The 17952-nt window shown below is 37.3% G+C and overlaps 1 protein-coding gene and 1 pseudogene across 2 annotated transcripts in view; both read left to right on the forward strand.

Annotated features, from left to right (window-relative positions):
* The window catches only part of HS6ST3 (heparan sulfate 6-O-sulfotransferase 3), a 178922-nt gene that overhangs the window by 13766 nt on the left and 147204 nt on the right, over nucleotides 1–17952 (forward strand). The gene's annotated exons all lie outside the window — the stretch shown is intronic.
* LOC131410381 (ubiquitin-conjugating enzyme E2 variant 3-like) lies at nucleotides 59–3132 on the forward strand (annotated as a pseudogene).

Here is a 17952-nt window from a genome sequence, read left to right on the forward strand (position 1 = left end):
TCAAAAGAAATTTTTGGAAGTTTGAAAAATGCTTTGCTGTGAGTGCTGGTGGTTAAAGATGCTGTTGGTGACTTCTGCAGAGAGAGCTTTTGTAAAGAAGCTACCTGGCTCTGGTCATGCTAACACCAGAAGTATTCAGTGGAGTCTTGAAGAATCTTATCTGGCAATAGATGTGGAAAAAGACTTGAAGGTGGGGGGTGGGGCGTGGAAGAGCGTCTATTCTAAAACTTTGTTTTAACAAGCGGAAATTCAGTATTCAAAATTACCATCCAGACAATTGTGAAGAAAAAGCAGCACACCATAGCTAGTAGCTGGTCAGGCTTTAATAAAACAATTAAGAGGCATTGGCCCTAAGGAAGCACATTGAAACTGAAGCAACACCTGATTTTGCAGTTATATATAACTGTTAGCCACAACAAGAGCAAGAACATTCCTGACATTCTAGGATGTTCAACTGTACTCCTTTCCTCTAGAGGTAATGATTTTTCACTTCAATCCCCACTGATTAATTGTGCCTATTCTTGCTGTTCATATAAATGGAATAATACCATGAACTTTTTTTGAGTCCAGCTCCTCAACATAATGTCTTATGAGATTTATTCACATTATTTCATGTGTCATTAACATGTTAAATTTTTAATACTATCTACTATTGTATTGCATACCACAATTTATTTATGTATTCTTCTATTGATAAATATTGGGTGGTTTCCAGTTTCTGGCTATTATGAGTAAGACTTCTGTGAACATTCTCGTATATGTCTTTTGATGGATATACACACTTGTTTCTCTTGAGCACATGCTTAGGAGTATGATTGCTGGATCCTAGGAAAGTACTGACACACAATTTTCCAAAGTTGTTGCACCAGTTTAGACTTCCTTCAGCAAGATATGAATGTTCCAGTGACCCCCACATTCTTGCCAACAAGTGGTATTATTTGTCTTCTGGAGTTAGCTATTCTAAAAGGAATGTAGTTGTATTGCGTGGTAATTTTCATTCGCATTTCACTGATGATTAATTATATTGATTTTTTTCTAATTTGTCATTTGGATATTCTCTTTTGCATAGTGCTTGTTTAATACTCTTGTCCAACTTAAAAAATATGTTTGTCTTTTTCTTATTAGTTTGTAGGAGTTTTTGAGATATACTATATGTAAGTTTTTTATTGGATATATGTATTATAAATATCTTCTCTCCTTGGATTACTTTTTCTTTCTCTTCCTGGAGTCTTTTGATAAATTAGTTCTTAAATTTAATAAACTAGAACATCATTTTTCCTTTGATGTATATTGCTTTTGTGTACTAATTAAGAAATTGTTTCTTATCCTAAGGTACGAAGATATTCTGTTTTGTCCTAGAAATTTTATTGTTTTTTATTCACATTTAGATTCATAGGCCATTTCATGTTAATTTTTAAATACGATGTGCAATAATGAGGCAGGGTTCATTTTTTTCTCATATAGATATCCAATTGCTCCAGAGCTATTTATTGAAAATAAATTCTTTTCCTACTGAATTTTAATGGCATCTTTGTCATAAATTAATTGACTGTATATGTGTGCATCTATTTCTGGACGGTCTAATCTGTTTACACACTCTTTTATAAATTTTTTTCCACTTAGTATGTTATGGTTATGTTTTCATGGCAATAAATATTCAACATAATGCCCTTTAATGGATAGACAGGATTTAATTTATAGATGTGCTAAACTTTCCTTAATCCCTTATGTCTTGCAAACTCAATTATTAAGTTTATTTTCTCTCTTACATTTACTGAATCATTATGCACCCTTGTTCCACACAAATGCTGTAATAAATGACAAAACAATTAAATTTTTAATGAAGAGAACTTCTATTGTATAGTGTGAAGTGCATTAATACAGCGTCAGAAGAACTGAATTCCAATCAAGATTCTGCCACTTATTAACTGTACAGAATAAGTCTCAGCTGTAATTTCAGCGCAATAACACCTACCTTCTGGAATTTTAATAAGATTAAAGCATATTAATGGACATAGGAGTGCTTTGGAAATTGTAAATTGTGGTAAAAACATTTTTGTTATTGATAAGTAATAAAAGTTTGAAAAACATAGCATCATTTTACCTTGTTTGACAGACATAAAATCATTTTAGCCTATTCATAAGGAAACATCTTATCTGCAACAAGTCTCTAATTCAGAAGAGACCCCCAGTCTTCAGTAACTTTAAATTGTAGTAACTTTTATATGTTAAGTACTTGCCATATCTCCAGAATTGGAGCCATCCTAAATCTGTAATTGTTGGGTTAATCAAATAAATGATTGCGAAGTTTCAAGAGGAGTTTCCTCTTGCTTCTTGTCATCACCTGATGAGGCATGGCTGGTAGACTTGCTAGCCTAGATTGCAAAAATCAATGAAGGTGTCCGAGACGTAAATTCAAAGGCCTAGGAAAATGAAGAGAATAAAACAGTCCATAAATTCACCATAGTTGGAGTCAGATAATTATGCATTGCTTGGACACGAGCAATTTTAGCAATGACATTGCAGAAGGATAGTCCTCTTAGACATTTTAGAATGGTCTGTAGGAGACGTGGTGACTTCGACATCTTCAACCTGCCCAAGGTAGAGATCAACAAAGATGTGTCTGCCTTTACTCATTTCAAGATCTTGCTCCTCACACTCAGCTCCTTGGATAGTTCTCAGTCCTACCTTCCTGAGGTTCAGAGACATATGGATTTATTCAGACCACAGTCCCAGCCCTGTGACATTTTAGTCAACGCAGTGTCCTTCTTATTACATGTCAGCCAGTGGAAATCATAACCTAGGTGACATGGAAACAGTGCATTTCCGAATATTAGATGGTTAGAATTAGATGCAATTGGATTCATAGAGATTGAAATATATTATTACAAGTGTTTCTAAAGCACAGCCTTTGGGAGAAGAGTATATCTTGTTGGTAAGCAAGGAGAAGACAAAATGTTCACGGGTAGTGGCTGAAAAGAAGCAATTTTCATAACTCTCAGTGCAGTGTCCAATAGAGTTAGGAAATTGTTAAGGATAAAAAGTAAAATACCTGCTCTATTGGTATATCAGTCAGTGACCTAGCTGCCAATGTTGTAAGCAAAAAGAGAAAAGTGCATTCTTCAATTTCAGTGAAGGAATATTATGATATAGTGAAATGTTTTTAAATTTTCCTTGCATCCTTAGAATTAATAGGGTATCTGAAGTCATCAACACCACAGTGAAAGAAGATAAAGTGACTGAGAAACTCAAAATCATTCATCTATGTTCTCCCAGAACAGTTAAAACATTTAATTCCACATTGCAGAGTTACCTGAAAGGAAAGGTATCCAAATTTTCCAAAGAATACAGTGTTAAAACTTCTGTATCTCGTTACCTACTCTTACAACTGCTTGGCTAGGGTAGATGGTGTCTTTATTAGCATTGTAATGTAAATCATCAAGGTGCTAATTAAGGAGAAAAAAAATAAAGTTTCCTTTGGTGTTTTGTGATGTCTATATGCTGTCTAGAAGAGATGCAACTTAGATGCAAAGACACAAATTGCTTGAGAGTAAATGTTGGAAAAAGATATACCATGAAACAGTAAACATAATGGATCTGGAGTGGTTATATTAATATCAAACAGAATAAACTTTAATGTAATAAATACCATTAGAAACAAAGAGAGGCATTTCATAATGTTAAAAGGTCAATACATTAGAAAGATATAACAATTATAAATGCATATACACCTCATAACAGAGACCCCAAATACTTGAAGCAAAAAGAACTGAAAGGAGAAATAGATAATTAAAAAATAATAGTTGGAGATTTCAATACCCCACTCCAATAATTGATATAACAAGTAACTCGACAGAAAATTAGCAAGGGTATAAAAGACTGAACAACATTATCAACCAATGTTATTAACTGACTTAATAGCACATTCCACTCAAGGACTGCAGAATACACGTGTTTGGAATGGAATAGTCTCTAGGGTAGACTATATGCTGGGCCATGCAATAATTCTCAATACATTTTTTAAAAACTGAAATCACTCAAAGTATGTTTTTTGACCACAACAAAATTAAATTAGAGATCCACAACAGAAAGACATCTGTGCCAAATATTTTGGTACTAATATACTTCTAAATAACCCTTGAGTCAAACAAGAAACCAAAAGGGGAATCAAAAGTTATTTTGAGTTGAATGAAAACTAAAACAAAACAGAGGAAAATTATGGAATTCAACTAAAGCAGTGCTTAGAGGGAAATTTATAACTCTAAATGCTTATAACAACAAAGGAGAAAGTTTCCAACCCCCATAACCTAAGTATCCACCTTAAAAAACTAGAAAAAGAAGAGAAAACTTAATCCAGAGTAAGCAGAAGGAAGGAAATAATAAAGGTAAGAGCAGAAAATTGTGTGTTTACAAATTACCAAAATGGACTCAAGAAGAAATAGAAAATAAGAAAAGACTGGAACAAGGAAAGAAATTTAATTAGTAATTTAAAATCTTCCCACAAACAAAAGCCCAGCCCCTCATGTCTTAATTAGTGCATTCTATCAAATATTCAAAGAAGAAATACCAATTTTTACAAACTCAGAATATAGATGAGAAGGAAACACTTCTCACCTCATTTTTTTTTTCAGGCCAGAATTACCCTGATACCAAAGCCAGATAAAAACATCACAAAAAGAAAAACTTCACAAAATATTAGCAAAACAAATTCCGTAGCATATAAAAAGGATTATATACCATGAGCATGTGGGATTTATTTTAGGAATGCAAAGTTTTTTACATCTGAAAATCAACCAGTGTAATAACCATATAAATAAAATAAACAACAGAAACCACATGACCATCTCAATAGATACAGAAGACACACTTGACATATACATTTCTGGTGGGGATATACAATGGTGCATCTGCTTTGGAAAAGATTCTGGCAGGTTCCTAAAAAGTTAAACATAACCTTACCACACAGCCTTGTAATTCCAAATTCCACTTCTAGGAATCTACACAAGAGAAGTAAAAATATATGTCCACACAAAGAATTGTACATGAATGTTCACTGCAACATTATTCATAATAGTCCAAAACTGGAAACAATCCAAATGCGTATGAATTTCAAAATGTGGTGTACCCATATAATTAAATGCTATTCAGCAATGAAAAAAGGAACAAAATACTGATACATACTAGAGCATGAATTAACTACAAAAAACATTATCCTAAGTGAAAGAAGCCACACAAAAAAACAAATTCGACTATATTATTAGATTTCATAAAATGAAATAATTCAAATAATTTCATTTTACTATATTATTTGATTTCATTTATATGAGATGTCCAGAAAAGGCAAATTTATTGAGACAGATAGTGGATAGGTGGTTGCCTGGGTTTGGGGGTTGAAGCAGAACTGAGTACAAACAGGCTCAAGGGAATTTTTTGAAGTGATGAAAATTGTCTAAAACTGACTTGTGGTGATGGCTGCCAACTCTATAAATTTATAAAAAATCATTTAATTCTGCATATGCAATGGGTGGACTTTATGGTATGTAAATTATGCCTTACTGAAGTTGTATAAAAAAGAAGTCTCAATCTTCTCATCTGGAAAAATTGATATATACAACATTGTGTGTGCTTGTGTGTGTATGTATAATAAATGAGGTAATTCATAGAAACAGCTTTGCACAGTGCTTGACAGAATAACAGTGAGTCAACGTTTGTCATCACATCATCATCATCACTATCAGCTTTATATGGAGTCTAACCATCTGTCTCCAAGACCCTAGTTGCTGAACTGTGCAGCAGAAAATACTACCCAAGCCAGTGTAAATTGGTAACATTAAAAATTCGTAGTCTCTAACTTTGGCTGAATGCTTGCTTGATGCTTCCTGGCAGTTCTGTGTCTCTCGCTCATACCTTCTCCCATTCTCTTCACTAAGCTCTTCGAAACCCTATCTTCCTCCTCTCACCTCTCTCTCACATGTAAATGCCACCTCCTACTTTACAGAGAATAGAATGTCCATGAAGGGATCTCCTTTGAAAACATTTCTGCATCCAAAATGATCTTTCCATCTCCTTTCCTACCACAGTGTCAGAATTGTTCCTCCTCTTTTTCTTGGGCAATTCTTGCTCCTGTGCCCTGGATTAAATCCTTTGATGTTTTCAGGGACCTTACTCAATCTCTCATAATTGCTCTATTGTATCTTAAAATTGTCCACTGCTTCTTTCTCAAGTTCAATATTCTGTCATTAATAAACAAAACCAAACAGAAATATTTGCCGATCCAAAGCTCCTCTTCATTCTTCATTTATCCATTCACCCATTCATTGATGTATCCAACAAATTTTCGTTGAATGCCTACATTGTACTAGAGAGCTCCCTAGGGACTGGAGACACGATGGTCAGCAAGAAAGAAATGGCCCTTGCTCTCCTGGAGCTTACCGTTTAGCAGAGAGATGGTAGTTAAAAATAATTAGAAAACTAATTAACTAACTTTAATTATTAATAAGTACAACAAAGGAAAAATACCAGAATAGTAAGAGAACATATAATAGAAGCTCCGGGACAGTTCACTGAAAAAGTTATATTTAAAATGAATTGTGGGAAAGAAGTCAAGATGGCAGCGTAGGCAGACTCTGAACTCACCTCCTCCCGTGGACACAGCCAATTTATAACTACTCGTGGAAAAATTACCCCTGAGACAGAACTGAAAACTGGATGAGAGGAACTCCTGCAACAAGGGACAATCCTAACTGAGGTGGAAGAGGCAGAAACTCCCTTCTGGAGAGAAAACGCCGCCTTCACAAGCCGGCCACGGCTGCAAGGGGGCAGCCCAAATGCACACAGCCCTCCCTGGAGGCGCGGGGCCCTGAGCCGGGAGCGCCCCCGCTGGGGGCATTTTGTGGACCCAGCACAATCGAGACAAGCGGCATAATATCTTACTTTGCCTGCTACTAAAACATTGGGGAGCACCCCAGAAAAGCTGGCTCACAAAGAAAAACCGGCTCTTAAAGGGCCCACGGGCAAACTCACCCGTTGCAGAAAGCAACCTAAAATCACCAGAAAGAAAGGTGCACAGTGCTTTGGTGAAAAGAGACTCACCTGATAGGCCCTGAGTGCATCTCCGTGAGAGGTGAGACCTCTCCAGGGACTGGGACATTGGCGGCGGCCATTGTTGTGGCCTGGTGTGGGCGTGCTGACACAGAGGCCATTGGAGTTCTCACTGGGGCCTGCTAGCCCAGGTCTGCCCCACCCACTAGAGCACTGATTTAATCCAGCTCAGCCAGGGCAGGCAGCCCACCCTAGAGACTGGCCCCACCCAACAACAAGCCCTCAGGCAACTTGTGGGCCTGCATAGATTGGTGACCGGATTCTCTGCAGCCTGGCAACTGAGCCGACTTCAGTGGGGCAGGGCGTGCACAAGGAGCAGGTGTAGAGTGTGGGGCTCCCGCCGTGGAAAGACTGGGTCTGCTTCGGGAGGTCAGGGCGCTCACACGGGGCAGGACTGTGTTGACTGTGTGTGTGGACCTGTGGGCAGCAGGGCTTGTGAGCTGCAGAAGACTTGTGCTTCTCAAAGACCCACATAGGGGGTTTTCCCCACCTTCCAAAGCTTGAAACAATTGAGTGCTCCCATGCCTGAGGCCAGCCTCACCCAGCTGCAATCCTCAGAGAGCTGACAAGAGACCTAAAGGCTGGAGGCTTATAGAAATTGTAAGGCCCTGAGCCTAACAACCTGCCACGCTGGGGACCTACTCACTTGAAAGAAATACTGCAACACAAATGTGGTATTAGAACTTGTAGCCAACTGTGCTGGGGCTCCCCACACCTGATAAAGAGACTGAAGGGCCCACAGCAACTACAAACAGCTGAGCATTACAACAGCTGGCCAGGAGAATAACTTGGCCTCCCTGGGCGCCTACAGGGAGAGCAAACAGGCCACAGCAGAAGGACACAGGTAGCCCACATAGGGGTCACCCCTGGAACATTGAGAACTGAGGCAAGCACACTGCAGGCCTCCTAAGCCATCACTTACATAAAGTCACCTATCCAAGAGCAGGAGACGTAGCTGACCTACCTAACATGTAGACACAAGCACAGGGAAAGAGGCAAAATGAGGAGGCACAGGAATACATTCCAAGTAAGGGAACAGGACAAAACTCCAGAAAAGGAACTAAGTGAAACAGAAATGAGCAACCTACCCAAAGAGAGTTCAAACAAAGAGTGTTAAGGATGCTCACTGATGTGGGGAGAAGAATAGATGAACTCAGTGAGAATGTCAACAAAGAAATGGAAGATATAAAAAAGAACCAATCAGAAATGAAGAATACCATACTGGAAATGAAAAATTCACTAGAGGGACTCAAAAGTAGACTAGAGGATACAGAAGAACGGATCTGTGAGCTGGACGAAAGACTAGAAGAAATTACCCAAGCTGTACCGGTAAAAGAGAAAAGAATCAAAAAGAGTGAGGATAGTCTAAGGGACCTCTGGGACAACATCAAGCACACTAACATCCGTGTTATAGGTGTCGCAGAAGGAGAAGAGTGAGACAAAGGGGCAGAGAATCTATTTCAAGAAATAATAGATGAAAACTTCCCTAACCTAAGGAAGGAAACAGACATCCAGGTACAGGAAGCACAGAGAGCCCCAAACAAGATAAACCCAAAGAGGACCCCACCAAGACACATCATAATCAAAACGTCCAGAATTAAAGATAAAGAGAGAAGCCTAAACCACAAGAGAAAGTCAAGTTACATACAAAGGAAACCCCATAAGGCTATCAGCTGACTTCTCAGCAGAAACCTTACAGGCTGGGAGAGAGTGGCATGATATATTTAAAGTGCTAAAAGGAAAAAACTTACAACCGAGCATACTCTACCCAGCAATGTTATTATTCAAAATGGCAGGAGAGATAAAAAATTTCCCAGACAAGCAACAATTAAAGGAGTTTGTTGCCAAGACCAGTGCTACAAGAAATGTTAAAGGGACTTATTTAAGGGGAAAAGAGAAGACCACAAATAGGAAATATTATCTATTTCCATGATAAGAGGGTACTGGATACAAATGCACAAAAAAGAGGTTAGATATGATATCAAAAACATAAAAGGAGGGAGGAAGGGAGTTAAAGAGTACAGCTTTCAGACAGAGGTCAAACTAAAGAGACCATCAATTCTGTATAGAAGAAGGAAGGAACAGAGAAGGACTACTAAAACACTGAGAAAAAAAAAAGTTAAAAAATGGCAGTAAGTACATACTTATTAATAGCTACTTTAAATCTCAATGGACTAAATGCTCCAATTAAAAGGCATAGGGTGGCTGACTGGATAAAAAAACAAGACCCATATATATGCTGCATACAAGAGACACACTTCAGACCTAAAGACACTCACAAACTGAAAGTGAAGGGATGGAAAAAGATGCTCCACGCAAATGGCAATGAAAAGAAAGCTGGGGTAGCAGTACTCATATCAGACAAAATAGACTTTAAAACAAAAAGTGTAAAAAGAGACAAAGAAGGGCATTACATAATGATCAAGGGAACAATCTAACAAGAGGGTATAACACTTGTAAATATCTACGCACCCAATGTAGGTGCACCTAAATATATAAAGCAATTATTAACAGACATAAAAACAGAAATAGACAATAACACAATAATAGTAGGAGACTTTAACACTCCACTTACACCAACGGATAGAGCATCCAAACAGAAGATCAATAAGGAAACATTGGCCTTAAAGGACACACTAAACAGATGGACCTAGTAGATATATACAGAGCATTCCATCCAAAAACCAAAGAATACACATTCTTTTCAAATGCACATGGAACATTCTCCAAGATTGATTACATGTTAGGCCACAAAACAAGTCTCCATAAATTTAAGAAGATTGTAATAATACCAAGCATCTTTTCTGACCACAATGGTATGAAACTAGAAATCAACTATAGGAAGAAAATCAGAAAAGCCACAAATACATGGAGATTAAACAAAATGCTACTGAACAACGACTGGGTCAATGAAGAAATCAAAGAAGAAATCAAAAAATACCTGGAGACAAAAGAAAATGAAAATACGACATGCCAGAATTTATGGGATACAGCAAAAGCGGTTCTAAGAGGGAAGTTTATAGCGATACAGGCCTATCTCAACAAACAAGAAAAATCTCAAATAGACAATCTAACAATGCACCTAAAGGAACTGGAAAAAGAAGAACAAACCAAGCCCAAAATCAGTAGAAGAAGGGAAATAATAAAAATCAGAGCAGAAATAAATGCAATAGAGACCAAAAAAAAAAGAAAACAATAGAAAAAATTAATAAAACCAAGAGCTGGTTCTTTGAAAAGATCAACAAAATTGACAAACCTTTAGCTGGACTCACCAAGAAAAAAAGAGAGAAGGCACAAATAAGTAAAATCAGAAATGAAAGAGGAGAAATTACAACAGACACCTCAGAAATACAAAAGATTATAAGAGAATACTGTGAAAAGCTATATGCCAACCAATTCAACAATCTGGAAGAAATGGATAAATTCTTAGAATCATACAACTTTCCAAAACTGGATCAAGAAGAAGTAGAGAATTTGAATAGACCCATCACCAGTAAGGAGATCGAAACAGTAATCACACACCTCCCCAAAAATAAAAGTCCAGGACCAGACAGCTTCCCTGGTGAATTCTACCAAACATTCAAAGAAGACTTAATACCTATCCTTCTCAAACTCTTCCAAAAAATTGAGGAGGGGGGGAAGCTCCCTAACTCATTCTACGAAGCTGACATTACCCTGATACCAAAACCAGACAAGGACAACACACAAAAAAAGAAAATTACGGGCCAATATCACTGATGAACATCTATGCAAAAATCCTCAACAAAATACTAGCAAATCGCATACAACAATACGTTAAAAAGATTATACACCATGATCAAGTCGATTTATTCCAGGTATGCAGAGATAGTTTAACATTTGCAAATCAATCAACGTGATACACCACACTAATAAAATGAAAAATAAAAATCACATGATCATCTCAATAGTTGCAGAGAAAGCATTTGACAAGATACAGCATCCATTTATGATCAAAAATCTGAATAAGATGGGTATAGAAGGAAAGTACCTCAACATAATAAAGACCATATGTGACAAACCCACAGGTAATATCATCCTCAATGGTGAAAAGCTGAAAGCTATCCCTCTAAGAACAGGAACCAGACAAGGATGCCCACTGTCACCACTCCTATTTAACATAGTACTGGAAGTCCTAGCCACAGCAATGAGGCAAGAGAAAGAAATAAAAGGGATCCAAATTGGAAAGGAAGAAGTGAAACTGTCGCTATTTGCAGATGACATGATTTTATGTATAGAAAACCCTAAAGAATCCACCAGAAAACTTTTAGAAGTAATAAACGAATATGGTGAAGTTGCAGGATACAATATCAACATACAAAAATCAGTTGCATTTCTATACACTAACAACGAAGTAGCAGAAAGAGAAATTAAGAATACCATCCCATTTACAATTGCAACAAAAAGAATAAAATACCTAGGAATAAACTTAACCAAAGAGGTGAAAGATCTGTACACCGAAAACTATAAAACATTTCTGAAAGAAATTGAAGAAGACACAAAGAAATGGAAAGATATACCATGCTCTTGGATTGGAAGAATTAACATAGTTAAGATGTCCATACTTCCTAAAGCCATCTATAGATTCAATGCAATCCCTGTCAAAGTTCCAACAACATTTTTCACAGAAATAGAACAAAGAATCCTAAAATTTATTTGGAACAACAAAAGATCCTAAATAGGTAAAGGAATCCTGAGAAAAAAGAACAAAGCTGGAGGTATCACACTCCCTGATTTCAAAATATACTACAAAGCTATAGTAACCAAAACAGCATGGTACTGGCACAAAAACAGACACACAGATCAATGGAATAGAATCAAAAGCCCAGAAATAAACCCACACATCTATGGACAGCTAATCTTCGACAAAGGAGCCAAGAACATACAATGGAGAAAAGAAAGTCTCTTCAACAAATGGTGTTGGGAAAACTGGATAGCCACATGCAAAAAAATGAACATAGACCCTTACCTTACACCATACACAAAAATTAACTCCAAATGGATTAAAGACTTGAATGTAAGACTTGAAGCTATGAAACTTCTAGAAGAAAACATAGGCAGTACACTCTTCGACATCGGTCTTAGCATCATCTTTTCAAACATCATGTCTGACCGGGCAAGAGAAACAATAGAAAAAATAAATAAATGGGACTACATCAGACTAAAAAGCTTCTGCACAGCAAAGGAAACCATCAACAAAACGAAAAGACAACCTAACAATTGGGAGAAGATATTTGCAAACCATACTTCTGATAAGGGCTTAATCTCCAAAATATATAAAGAACTCATGCATCTCAACAACAAAAAAACTACCAACCCAATTAAAAAATGGGCAAAGGACCTGAACAGACATTTCTCTAAAGAAGATATACAGATGGCCAACAGACACATGAAAAGATGTTCAAAATCATTAACTATCAGGGAAATGCAAATCAAAACTACAATGAGATATCACCTCACGCCCGTCAGAATGGCTATAATTAACAAAACAGGAAACAACATATGTTGGAGAGGATGTGGAGAGAAGGGAACTCTCATACACTGCTGGTGGGAGTGCAAACTGGTGCAGCCACTATGGAAAACAGTATGGAGCTTCCTCAAAAAATCAAGGATAGAACTACCATATAATCCAGTTATTCCACTGCTGGGTATTTATCCAAAGAACTTGAAAACACCAATGCGTAAAGATACATGCACCCCTGTGTTCATTGCAGCGTTATTCACAATAGCCAAGACTTGGAAGCAACCTAAGCGCCCATCAAGGGACGAATGGATAAAGAAGATGTGGTATATATACACAATGGAATACTACTCAGCCATAAGAAACGATGAAATCCAGCCATTTGTGACAACATGGATGGACATTGAGGGTATTATGCAAAGTGAAATAAGTCAGAGGGAGAAGGTCAAATACCATATGATTTCCTTCATTAAGTAGTAGATAATAACAACAATAAACAAACACATAGAGACAGAGATTGGATTGGTGGTTACCAGAGGGGATGGGGGGAGGGAGGAGGGTGAAAGGGATAATTTGGCACATGTATGTGGTGATGGGTTGTAATTAGTATTTGGGTGGTGAACATGATATAATCTATGCAGAAATAGAATTATAATGATGTACAGCTGAAATTTATACAATGTTATAAACCAATTTTACTGCAATAAACAAAAAATTAAAAAAAAAAAAGAACTAGATGGTTGGCACTCAAAACAATAAAATAAAATAAAATAAATTGTGAAGAATAAAGAAGATTTAACAGGCACTAGGACATTTATTGTAGGAGAGTGGGGAAAGAATTGCTAGCAAAGGAACCAATATGTACAAATGTCTTGAGGCTAAAGATATGAGAATTGCTTGAGTTTTGGACTAGACAGGGCTAACTTGAATCCCATCTCTGCCACTGACTTTGTGCCATGGTGTGGCCCTGAGCATTAAGTGATAGAACCATCTGAAGATCCAAGAGTACAGTATAGTCTTACGATGCTGCATGAATAATTTAATACTTTACATACTCTATCTCGTTTAGTCCTCACAATAGCTCTAGGTATTATTACCTTCACTTTGAAATGTGGGATCAGAGATTCAAAGGCCCTGATTCATCCAAGGACGCCAACTAGCAAGTGTTAAGACAGATTTTAAACTGTCTTTTTGAATAAGTTATGTTACTGTGATTTTGACATGTGGCAGGTGCTCAGTTTTATTTCTTTTCTTCCTGTTCCTTTCTTCTGCTCTTTCCTTTGATCTGACAGGACCACCTTCAATTGATTGAACTGCATCACATTCCTGCTAATTTTTTTCTGGTATACCTTTCTTCTAATATTTTTGTTAGATTAAGATGTTAATACTATTAAAATAGAGTTATGGTTAATTTTCAAATGCCTGAAGATATTTTCTTTTTCTCTTTACCATGCTGTTATTTAATACCACAGTTAGAATGTTACAGCAACATTTTGAGCTTTGGCTTCCTTATTTCTAACTTAAGTGATTTGAATCAGCTAATAACTATGGTCATTTCCATCTCTAACAGGTTGTGAATGTATATTTTTGGTCTTTCTGTGTAACTTAATTTTCAAAATTCTACTTCTTTATCAAATAGTAATTGTATTTTATGTCCTTATGAAAATAAGTAAATGAAAGTCATTCGTATATGTATTTCATCATGTTTCAAGATATGCAATTTGTAGATGGGACAGTTCATCTAGTTTGGTTACTTTTTTATGTAGAAGAAATTTATGAGTCAAAACATTTGAAATTCACACTATAAGACATTTAAGTTGTCATAAAGGTTTATATTAATACATTTTAATTATGTAATTTCATCCAGGATGAATTACACCAGTGTATTTGCCAATTTTTTTGTTATGTAGGATGTCATTTAGTCATGGAATCAAAAAGGGCTTTCTCATGCTAAGATAGTCTTTTAAGCCAAGATAAACACCAAATTTCCACTTGTTTTTGTTTTATTTATGATACTCATAAAATAGTATGAATATGGATTGTGCAAAGAGTAATTTCTATTTTGCTAATGCCAAAATCTATTAATAGTATTGAATATGAAGTAAAAGTACATTTGTAAGGCAATATTTAAACAGAGAAATAGATAACAGAAAGTAGCAGACAGCTTCAGGTAGATTTTTCTATTCTCTTAATATCTAACTTTAACTTGCAATGAAATCTTCTGAAAGGGTCAGTATCCAATTAAACTCTTGTGCTAAATGTTGAATACAGAAGCAGTTGCTTCTTTACAGAATATATGCCTTCTGGAAACTTCTATAAGGTATGTCATTTTTTGAGGGTAAAAAAGCACATTTGTTATCCTAGTTCAGAGATAATTGCTTGCCATTAGGTTGTTTGGAACGTAAATTTTACTCATTTCTGTCAGCTAGTGTGTCAACTTCCTAAACTCCATCTCCATCTGCCCCTCCAGTGACAAGCCGAATATCATTTTGCCTTCCACCAAAATGATAATGACTCGTAAATGTAAATTTCACTGAAATCACACGTGTGGAAACATTTATTAACTTTTCTTTTTTTTTCCTTAGGAATAGAGAAATCAGATGGGTTGATCTTGGTTCAGCAACAGTATAAAAATTATCCCATCCAAGTCATTTGCTTTTCTTGTTACAATGGTGTAAACATATTATTGACATTTTTTCTTCTCTCTCTTTTTTTTTTTGCAAGATTTATATATGCATTTGGCTTTCAGAGCTTTAGCCATAATAGTGTCACAGAAGGAGTACTTACTATGCCTTCCTCTAGGATGGGAGCGGGTGGTGAGACCAGCCACCTGCATGTGCCCTTGTGCCAGAATTCTTCTCTCTAAGGCCAGAAGCCACATTTTAGCATCACAGACTGACTCTAGGGAAAAGCCCTTAATAAAAATAGCTGTTATTTCCAAAATACCTACTGTTTTTTTTGTTTCCTAATGTTCACCAAGTCTTTAACTCTTTGCCAAGCTCTGTTTTAAGCTATTTATGTATAAACTCATTTTAATTCTCTCAAGAACCCTTTGAGATACTGTTATGATGCCCATTTTGCAGGGAAGAAACTAAGGCACAGAGGGGTCTCACACACAGTCACTCATAGCTGGCGATAAGTGAAGCCAGGATTTGAACCCAGGAGATCTGGACCTGCAGAGACCACGCTCTTAATCACAACACAATACTTCTATCCTTTAGTATGTTATAGTATTAAGTCCTGAGAAAAACCAAATCAGGCAGGATGAGAAAACGGATGCTCAAAAAGGTTAAGCAATGTCCTCAAATGCACAGTTAATACAATTAATAAATAGCAAAGTGATGCCTGGATGATGCTAATGCGCATGCTCAGAATGCTTTGTGACGTCGTAAGACTCAATGCCCGCACGCCCATTCCTTGCAAGGCATTGCCCTACTGAACCCAGGGAAGGTAGGAAAACCTCGCGGTGCTGCTGCCCACTGCATTCCATCGCATTCCTGGCTAAATCCTGTCAGAGGGCTGCAGAACCCAGGCGGCGCAACTCACTGCTGTGCCACACCAGTTCACAGGAAAAAGGAAGACAACCGAGGAAACTGAGCATACGAGGACAAACCTACAAACCCTCTTTTTTTCTGTTAGGTACATTTGGTATAATGCACATTCAACCTGTTCATCTAGCTTTTTCCAAAAAAAGGCAATGTAGTTTTCTTACAAAGATATGAGATCCTGGCACATTAGTCTTACATTTACCCTTGAGGATAAGAATTCTTGCTGATGGGAAGTGAGCTATAAAATATGGATACCGTGTCTCAAGTATTTAAGGATAAAGTGATAAACATGCAGATGGGGCCATTAATGAACATTAATTGCTTTAAATTAGGTTTTATTGTGCAGTGGGTAAATTGGAAAGTACACATTTGCATTGGTAATAGAAAATTAATTTAAATGCTTCAGGAAGCAAAATATCACCTGATGTGCTAAAACCTGTTATTTGTGGTAGACTTAAAAGGAAATTTGAAGGACACTATGTGTTAAAATAAAATAGAATAAACTATGTGGCGGCACACACCTGTGTGAACATCTTGGGTGTAAAGCCTGTGTGGCTACTGAGTTTGCCTAGGCCAAGAAAGGTCCCAGGTGGGGACTGGTTTAATGTTAAATGTTTTGCACTGTGTTGTCAAAATGTGGTAGTAATGTAATGGTGCACTGTAAATCTAGGAGTTATTTGAGCCCTCAGGAGGTCGTTGGATCCTTCTTCCTCCCTCCAGGGAGGACATGGTGTCTTGAGATCTTCCAGAATGGATTGTTGCCTACTCAAGTCTTGTAAGCGCTTGGAGGGACAATGTGGTGCCCCTTCCTTAGTGGCCTATTTCTAGTCAGGACCCATCTGCGCTCACATGGAAGAAGCCCTCCCTCATGCCTCTCAGTCTCTCCAGTGATGGTTTAAACCTGTATCTTCTTCTTTAATTTCTGAAAAGTTGGTAACCAGAGAATATGCATAATTTCGTGGTTCTTCAACTTTCCTACACTTGGATAGAAGTAATCTTTTTTCTTTAACACTTCAAAAAAATTTTTTTTCATATCATTGTTTTGCTCTGGGTCCTGCTCTGAAAAGGGTAGTATTTTAAAATATTTAAAAATTCTCTAATAAAAGAGGTCCATAATAAAGACCTTATGTCCTAAGGCAAAAATAGTAGGGAATTGTCATCTTGGCTGTTTTATTGACTTAGACAATTGAGTTACTAGCCAGCTCTAGTGGTTAAGATTCGGCACTCTCCTCGCCACGCCAGGGTTCATTTCCGGGCCAGGGAAACACACCACCCACCTATCAGTTGTCATACTGTGGTGGCTGTGTGTTGCTATGATGCTGAAAGCTATGCCAGCGGTATTTCAAATACTAGCAGGGTCACCCATGGTAGACAGGTTTCAGCGGAGCGTCCCGGCTAAGACTAGGAAGAAGGACCTGGCCACCTACTTCTGAAAAAATTGGCACTGAAAACCCCCTGACTAACAATGGAGCATTGTCTTATATAGACCTGGAAGGTGAGAGGATGGCGCAAAAGGACCTGGCAGGGTTCTGCTCTGCTGTGCACAGGGTCTCTAGGAGTCAGAATCCACTCGACGGCACTAACAACAACAAAAATTGTGCTGCTGTTCCTTAAGACAGGGAAGAATGGGAGAGAAGTGGGGTTGGGAGGAGGAGCAGGAAATTGAGGCTTAAGGAGCATAGAATACACTGATGTGGAGTTGAGGAGACAAATTGAGGCTAGTGATCTAAATTTGAGAGCCATCACTTTATAGATTATTTTCAAAGCCAGGGGATTGTATGAGATCACCTAAGGGTAAATGTAGAAAGGGAGGTAATGTAGAAA

This window comes from Diceros bicornis, chromosome 9 (assembly GCF_020826845.1).
Source record: "Diceros bicornis minor isolate mBicDic1 chromosome 9, mDicBic1.mat.cur, whole genome shotgun sequence".
In the NCBI taxonomy this organism is placed as follows: Eukaryota; Metazoa; Chordata; class Mammalia; order Perissodactyla; family Rhinocerotidae; genus Diceros; species Diceros bicornis.